The sequence below is a fragment of the Ictidomys tridecemlineatus genome, chromosome 14 (assembly GCF_052094955.1).
Source record: "Ictidomys tridecemlineatus isolate mIctTri1 chromosome 14, mIctTri1.hap1, whole genome shotgun sequence".
Classification (NCBI taxonomy): domain Eukaryota; kingdom Metazoa; phylum Chordata; class Mammalia; order Rodentia; family Sciuridae; genus Ictidomys; species Ictidomys tridecemlineatus.
Window position 1 is genome coordinate 13,333,649 of NC_135490.1, and position 8,374 is coordinate 13,342,022.

Below are 8,374 nucleotides of genomic sequence, written 5' to 3' on the forward strand. Positions count from 1 at the left end.
CGTCCTTTGTGAGGCTGAAGGATATTCTTTGGGTGGCTATGTCACATTTGGATCATCCTTTCATCTGTCAGTGAGCATTTTAGTTATTTTATTTTTCAGTGAGCATTTGGTTTTAGTAGCTATTGTAAATAAGTTGACTATGTCGATGGGTGTGAAAATATATATATATATTTTTTTGTAGTCCTTGGGACTGTACCTAGGGATGCTGTATCACTGAGATGCACCTCCCCTAGCTATTTTAATTTTTTATTTTGAGACGGGGTCTCACTAAGTTGCCCAGACTGGTCTCAAACTTGTGATCCTCCTGCCTCAGCCTCCTGGGATTACAGGCACAAATACGTCTTTGAAATGTTGCTTTCAATTCTTTTGGATATCTACCCAGAAGTGGAATGCTGGACCACATGTAATTCCATTTTTTAATATTATAATCATCATACTGTTTTCCAAAGACTGCACTGCACCATTTCACCTTTCCACCAGGAGTGCATAAAGTTTCCAATTTCTCCACATCCTCACAAAGATTTGCTCTCTTCTTTTTGTGTATTAGTCCTCTTAAAGGCTATGAGGTGGGATCTCCACGTGGTTTTGATTTGCATTTCCCTGGTGACATGGGGCATCTTTTCATGTGCTTGTTTATCTTCTTTGGAGATGAGTCTGTTTGAGTCCTTTGCCTATTTTTTGAACAGAGTTGTTTGTTTTGTTGTTGTTGCATCTAGTGAGCTGACTTGACTTTGAACAGAACACTTTGCTGTTGTCGTGGGAATGATGGAGAGGTAAGAGTGAAGCCAGGGGCCGTTCCTGTAATAATCCAGACAGATGAGGGAGGTGCCAGTCAGGGTGACAGTAGTGGATGTGAAAAGTGGTGAGGAATGACTGGTGATTTACTGACTGGAGGAGCTGTGGGGTGCCAGGGATGACTCCAAGGACTTTGGCTTTGGTCCCTGAAAAAATGGAGCAGCCACTGACTGAGATGGGGGAGGCTTCAGGAAGAGCAGGTCAGGGGGAAGGTCGCGGGTTCTGAGCAGGTAGGTTAACATGTGGCTTCCAAGAGAATGTGGAGGGTGAGTGATAGGGTGGAGGGTGAGTGATAGGGTGGACGGAGCTGGAACAGAGAGAGAGTCTGAGTCAGTTATCATGTTGGAGGGTATTTTAGAGCCGCAGGGCATTTTGAGCTCACTCTGAAAGTGACTGTTCATAGAAAAGGAGCCAAAGGACTGGTCCCTGGGTCATTCGGGTCAGCAGGACTAGCAGGACCAACCTGTAAAGACAACAGAGAAGGCGTGGCTGGTGATGTGAGAAGATGTGATGTGAGAAGCAGCCCTGGAAAGTGCGGCCACGGAGGCCTGGGGAAGAGTGCATTTGAGGAGCAGCTGCCACCCGCCCTGAGCATTAACTAACTGTTGCTAGTAGGTCACTGGAACAGGAAGGGAGGCAGAGAGGGGCTCAGAGGCAGCCGGGACCATGGCCACAGCGAGGACCACGTGAGCTCCTGCTCCATCTATTAAACAGCAATCAGAGGCTGAGCGAGGGGAGCCCCGAGGGGTGGGGAGAGACAGGACAGAGAGAGAGGGACTTTGGGTTGGGAAGAATGGTGGTAGTCGAGCTGCTCCAGGGCTCACCCCACCAGAATGTCTGCATCGGAGGGGCGGAGGGACCTGGGTCTGCCAGAAGGGAGCTGGCAGTGGACCCTCAGAACACTACCATGAACCTGAAAAACTCCAGTTGTCCCTATAAAGAAGAGCTGAAGGAGGAGGACAGGGTGCCAAAGTCCCCGAGGACCCTCGCAGGGGAGGGCTTTCTGGACCAGTTGACTCTAGTAGCAAGGAATCAAGCATCCCCTCTGTCACCTCCGTGTGCTGTCACCAGCAATGCAGCCCAGGGGTGGGGCGAGCGGGGAGGAGCAGAAGCAGACCCAGGGGACACGGCCATCATCATGCCTCTCACCCAGAAGCAAAGAAATTCTGTGACACTTCTTTCCCCCTCCTCTCTCAAAGTACCAGGTCAGATGTGTAGGCAGATCTGAGGGTATAGACTGTATGGCGAAAGCACTTTGGCTGATGAAATGATACACTGTTAAGGTTTAGATATGAGGTGCCCCCCAAAAGCTCATGTGTTAAACTCTGCCAGAATTTTCAGAGTTGAAATGATCGGGTGGTGAGAGTCTTGACCTAAATAGTGGATTAATCCACTGATATGGATTAACTGGGCAGTAGGGCATGACTGGAGAAGGTATGTCTCTGGGGGTGTGTCATTCGGGTTTATATTTTGTCCCTGGTGAGTGGAGCCCTCTGTCTGCTTCCTGATTGCCAGATCCTGAGCCGCTTTCCTCCTCCATGTTCTTCTGACAGGATGTTCTGCCCCACCTTGGCCCAGAGCAATGGAGTCAGCTGTCTGTGGAGTGAGACCTCTGAAACCGTGAACCCCGAACCAGCCTCTCCTCCTCTGAAGTTGTTCTTGTCAGGTCTTTTGGTCACAGCTGTGAAAAAAGCTGACTAGAAACAACACACACACACACACTCTCACAGACACACACACACACACTCACACACACACACACACATGCACATACATGTGACTCCATGTACCAACGTGTCATCTTGGGAGGCCATGAACTTATTGCAAAGACGTTGCCATGGAACAAAATATTCCTGGAACTCCTTTTTGGGGAATCCAACTGAGCATGTGACACATTCTCTTGACTGTTCTCTGTGGGGGTCACTCTTTGCATTTCAAGGGTACATTTGGTTTCTGGAAACAGCCTGAAGTCATTGAGAGTCAAGTGCGATAACTGAAATTAGGGATTCGAGTTTATTGTGGCCACCGAGGAGATTTGATCCAGCTAGAATAAAACTTGTTTTGTCTTGTTTAAAAGAAGACAATTCTTCTTTCATAGGATTTAATAAAGTATGGTGGGTAAAGAGCCTGGCGTAGTTTTTGATCTATCTCAGGCATCTCATAATTGGTGATTATTAATATTCTTAAAACAGAGAATGGAAGCATTATTGAAATAAATGACGTGTCCCTCAAGGTGAAGGCTTTGAGGGGACTTTATCTAGAATTAGAAATTTTGCTCAGCGTGGTAAAAAAAATACTGAATTCATAACTTCACAATCTTATCTGTTGCTCTCTTTATCAAGCTTGCGAGAGGAGGATTAGGAGGGTTCCGGGTCAAAGACACGAGCTGCTGAAGGAGATCTTGGGAGAGGAATGGGGCCAACCCCGAGGGCACCTGCAGGACCGCCCATGTCTACACCGGGGGCTGGAAAGCCCAAAGTGCTCCCCGCTCCCCTGCCACTCTCAGTGCTACCCCACGGGCTTGCTTCTGTCAGGCAAAAAGCTCTACCCTTAGGAATTCTTGTCTTTGGCTTAAACTTTTAATCCTGCAGGACAAGAGCAAGTAGTCCTGAAGATAGCAGGGGAGTAATTTACAGCTTTGTGTGCAGAAGGTTACTAAGTCCTTTCCCGAGGCCAGGTCTTCATGGAGGGAGAGCGGAGGCAATGGGAGGGCTGTGGGAGTTTCTGCAGAAGGGGTGGGAGGAGGCGGCCTCCCCAGGGAGTTGGAGGCACTGAAGCAAATCAACTCGGGTTCAGCTTTGTGGACAGCCAGACTTCTCTGTGGCTGCATCCCCAGGGTCCACCAGAAGCAGCTTCCTGACCCAAAGCTGTGCATGGTGAAGACTTCCAGGGTCACCTTGCCGCCATGGGGTACAACAGGAAGACCCGGTCCTCACTTGTGTCCTGCCTAGCCAGGTGAGCAATTTTGGTTACACGCTGCGTAGGCTTCAGTTTCCCGTGAAAGAAATGGATGGTGTGGGGCTTTAATAGTATTTAATATGCTTTTATTTTTTAACCTTAGTCTGCAAGAAAGAATACATTTAAAAATAATCATATTTGTGTAAGTATGAATATATAGTCATGCATCACATAAAAACCTTGCCAGGCTCTTTACCCTCCATACTTTATTAAATCCTTGTTTACCATGGTGGCCCCATAAGATCACAGGCCCTAGGATGTCATAGCAGTGTTTGTATAAGTACCCTCTGTGATGTCTGCACCATGGTGAAATTGCCTAACGGGTGCTTATCTCAGAAAATCTCTCTGTCATCATGCGACATATTTCAGTCTACATATACCACACGTCTATGCATATGAATTTGTGCACATTTCATCTATTATATACACCTATCATTATCTATGTGTCATCTATCTGAACCCAAAATTGTTGACTTGCAGTTTAAAAAATATGAGATGGGGTAATTGATAACGCCCCTTTGAGTTTGTTATTTTAGGCCGATTTCTTAGCAAATCCTTGGTTGATGTGTTCAACATGCAGTTCAAGGTTACAGGACGTGTCCACATAAAGACTTCACACAGGGCCCAATTCACAAGGAGGGACTATTCCTTGTGACTTTTGCTCTGGAATTGGCTTCCGCAGCGGAGACCCATGTCACTTTCCTTTTCTCCTACAGGTACATCCCATTTCCTGCTGTCCTGTAATTTTTGAGTGTGAGATAAAAAAAAATTCTCTCCCTTGTCTCTCATCTTTCTTCCCAGATTTTGTCTCCTGAGCCCCTTTTCTTCGTGTTGCTCTGTTAAAACCCAAGCTCCAGTTCCACAGGGTTCCTGTGATTACCTCTCTCATCATCCCAGGCCTTAACATGGACACTTACTTGTTGGAACTGGGTTTCCTGTTCATTTGGGGGCTTTCAGCATTTTTCTTACTTTTCACCAGTCCAGAAATGCATTTACAAAATTAGTTTGTTATATTTTCCACTTTTTGATTGGTGCATTATAATCGTACATGATGATGACTTTATTTTTGTTCATCATATTTTTGGTGTTCTTTATAAGGAGAGTTGTTTTCTGGACACTGAGACTATCAATGACATCAAAATGGAAAGTCCCACTGATCCCTCTCAACAGAGAAACCTACACTCGGAGACCACCCCCTCTCCAGCAGGGAAGGGAAGAGGCGTTATAGCCATTGGATAACTGGAAGACAAAGATCTTCCTTTGGGGATGTGGTGGATGGGGGGCAAACTTGGAAACTCTGAAGAGGTACCTGGATCAAGAATGTAGCTGCCTGACCCCATCCCAACCCTGGAAGATATTCCCTGTGTGACTTTGGGCTGACAGATTATCCTCTGGCTGTATCTTGGATCTGGAATGTCTATATTTTAAAGGCTTTGTCTCTAGCCTGTAGCACTATTGGGAGGTGGCAGAGCCTTTAAGAGGTGGAACCTAGTGGGAGGTCTTAGATCATTGCAGGGGTGCCCTTAGATTGTAGGTCATTGATTTCTTCCTCTTTCCTTCTTTATGTCTGAGCCATGTGATGAGCAGCTTCCTCTGCCATGTGCTCCCACTATGATGTGCTGTCTTGCCACAGGCCCAAAGCTTGAGTGCCTAGCATAGTGCCTGGCAAACACCACCTATTCAATAAATGCTGACTGCTATTGTTTTCTTTCTTTTCTTTCTTGACTGCCTTGTGGGCAGAGCATTTCCCATCATCTGAAAAAGCTACAGTGTCTGCACCAGGTGTCTGGGGACCCAGGTCACTGCCTCACTGTGAGAACTGGGGCATGCCACTTCATTTCACTATTTTCTCACATGTAAACATTTTTCTCCTCTGTAAAAAGAGGGGGTGGACTAAGTGATTTCTAAGGATGCTTCTCGCCCTCACAGTATGTGATTCTCTTAAGAAGTGGTGTGAAAAGCAGAATGTACCCCCCGAAAGCACAGCGCTTTCCCAGGCAGCCTTCAGCAGGAACGGGGCTGTGCTTCCCAGAGCTGATCTGTTTAAGTTGCGTCTTTGGAATTTGGCACATATGTTCCCATAGGAGTAGCCTTCTGAGTGGTTGCTCGCTTTTCAGGACTAGCTCATAAAGCCCTGCTTAATCCAGGAGGAAGTAGGAACACTAGGCATTTGCATTAGAAATGGCAGGAAACAAAACCGCCACCATACTAGTAATTAAACAAAACAGAAAAACAATTCTATTGAATAAGAACACATTTTTTATTTATCTGGAATTCTGGTGCTTGAGGGGAGCAGGTTAATGTAGAAGAGGAGGAGGTCTATGCAAGTGTGTGTTTGTGTGTGTGTGTGTGTGTGTCTGTACACGCGCACGCACACTGGGAAGTCTGCCACGCTCCTTCAATGCTCTCTCAAGGGATTGAGTGGAGGTTGATAGCACAAGTTCTTGCAATGTCTGAATTTTGGTTAAAAGTTCAAGGATGCCACCTTATCTTTTCTTTAAGGTGGTGTTGACCTAAGTTTTTCTCATATCTGACAGTCACTGTAATAACTTGGGCTTATCAATGGAAAGGGGTGAGAGGAAGAAAGCAAGTAAGAAACAAGGGCGAGAATTACCCTACACATCACAGATGGGGGCCTCTCTGTATGTTTTGTTGGGCTGGTTCATATAACGTTTTAAAGTTTCTAAAAATTAGCTATCAGGGTTTAAAAAGGAGTAGCTTAAGTTTATGGCCCTACATTGTCACATGGTGATACCATGCTGGTACCGAATAGCCCCTACCTTTGAAGCTAATTACCAGAACAGAATATTTCATATCATGAAAGTATTTTCTGTTTGGCCCCCGTAGGCATTTGAGTTTGAAAACTCCAAGTGATATACATTGAAAAGGGAGAATTTAAAAGAGCATGAGAGCCAGGTGCAGTGGTGCACACTTGTAATCCCAGAGACTTGGGAGGATGAGGCAGGAGGATCACAAGTTCAAAGCCAGCATCAGCAACTTAGCAAGACCCTGGACAACTTAGCAAGATTCTGTCTTAAAATAAAACACACACTCAAAAAGGGCTGGGTTAAGTGCTCCTGGGTTCAATCTCTGGTACTAAGAAACAAACAAAAATAAAAAATAAAAAGAGCGTGAGTGTGGTTGCATGAAGGAAATGCTTGGAAGGGGAGTCAGCTGAAAGAAGTAATATAGATAGAAAAAGAAAAGGGAGGTGAGTCATGCATCTTTACAGAAAGCCAGGAGGAGGGCCAGGCTGAAAACCTAGGGGAAGGGGTCAGGTTTGACAGTTCCTCTTTTGGCCACCAGGTGGCCTTGCAGTCCCTGAGCAGCTTGGTTGCTGTTTAGGGTGACTTCTAAATGACTGGGAGAAGCAGCGTACAGACCTCTGTGTACATGAGGTTTCCAGCTAAAATGTCCGCACCTGGCTGGTTAACTTTTTTAGGAAACAAATCCTGGGGTCCTCCTCCAATGATGTGCCTATATTTCTGATTCATGGGCATTTTGGCTGTGGCATTGGTACTCCCTTAGTCACTGGGATGAATCTGGCTGAGCCTGATGAATGGGTGGGGTCCCCTCTACCCTCCAAGTTACAAGTGGGACTACTTGAGCTCTGGGCTGGTGTCAGGTGGAGCACTGCTTCTCCCTACCTGTCACCCCTAGGTGCTGCCTCTGTGTCTTCTCTTCCCTGTTCCTGTTTCACTTAGTAGTTTCTGAGTTGTTATGGCAAACAAGACCCCTCTGGGGCTTTGTTCTCAAGTTTTGAAGTGCACCTGTCCCTCCTGGGGACCTTGGTAATATGTAGATTCCTGGGGTCCATCTCAGACATGATGAAACTGACTCAGGGTGTGGGACTCAGAACTCTGTTTTCAAAACAAGCAGCCCAGGGGTGCTTCTGATGCAGGGTCCTTTGCTTTGAGAAGCACTACTCTGGAGGCTGGCTGAAGGAAGTTTGAAGTAGAGCAGCACTTAGCATGGAGGCTTCTACAGCCTGGCCAATCCCTTTCCTCAGTTTCTCATATGTAAAGTGAGGGCTTTGGATGGGCTTATCTCTTGGGACCTTCCAGCTCTGCAGCCTGAAATCTCATAGCTCTACCTGTGTTTAAACTAATACTCATCTGTGGTTATTCACATCTCCTTCTCTCAGGCCCACTTCTCAGAAGGCGTAAAGCATCAGGTGGTCACTCAGGAACTCAGGGGCTCAATTCCCTGCGTCTCCCGAACCACAAGTCTTCTTCTTACAGCCCTTCTGTCTTCTGATGCTGGGAAAGGGCCAAGAGGAGAGTCTTCTGGGTACCCAGGGAAGAGTCTGCAATGTAACCATCCTGGATTTGGGTGCTCTTTCCCCTCCAGGAGCCTGTGCTATAGGGCTCTGGGGCAGAAGGAAGCTGTGTCCAACATAGGTAGCCTCCAAGATCTTGCAGGGTTGTTGGAGGGTTAAAGGTGACATATATCTTTCTAAGTGCTCATCACGTTCCTGTGCCCCAAGGCTTGCCCCAGCTCTTGGTGCATAGGCTTAGGGTTATAGCCTTCCAAATTTGTGTGTTTCGGCCATAACCCTAAGTTGATTGATATTTGGAGAAAGGGCCTTTGGGGAGGTAATTAATGTTAAATGAGGTCATAA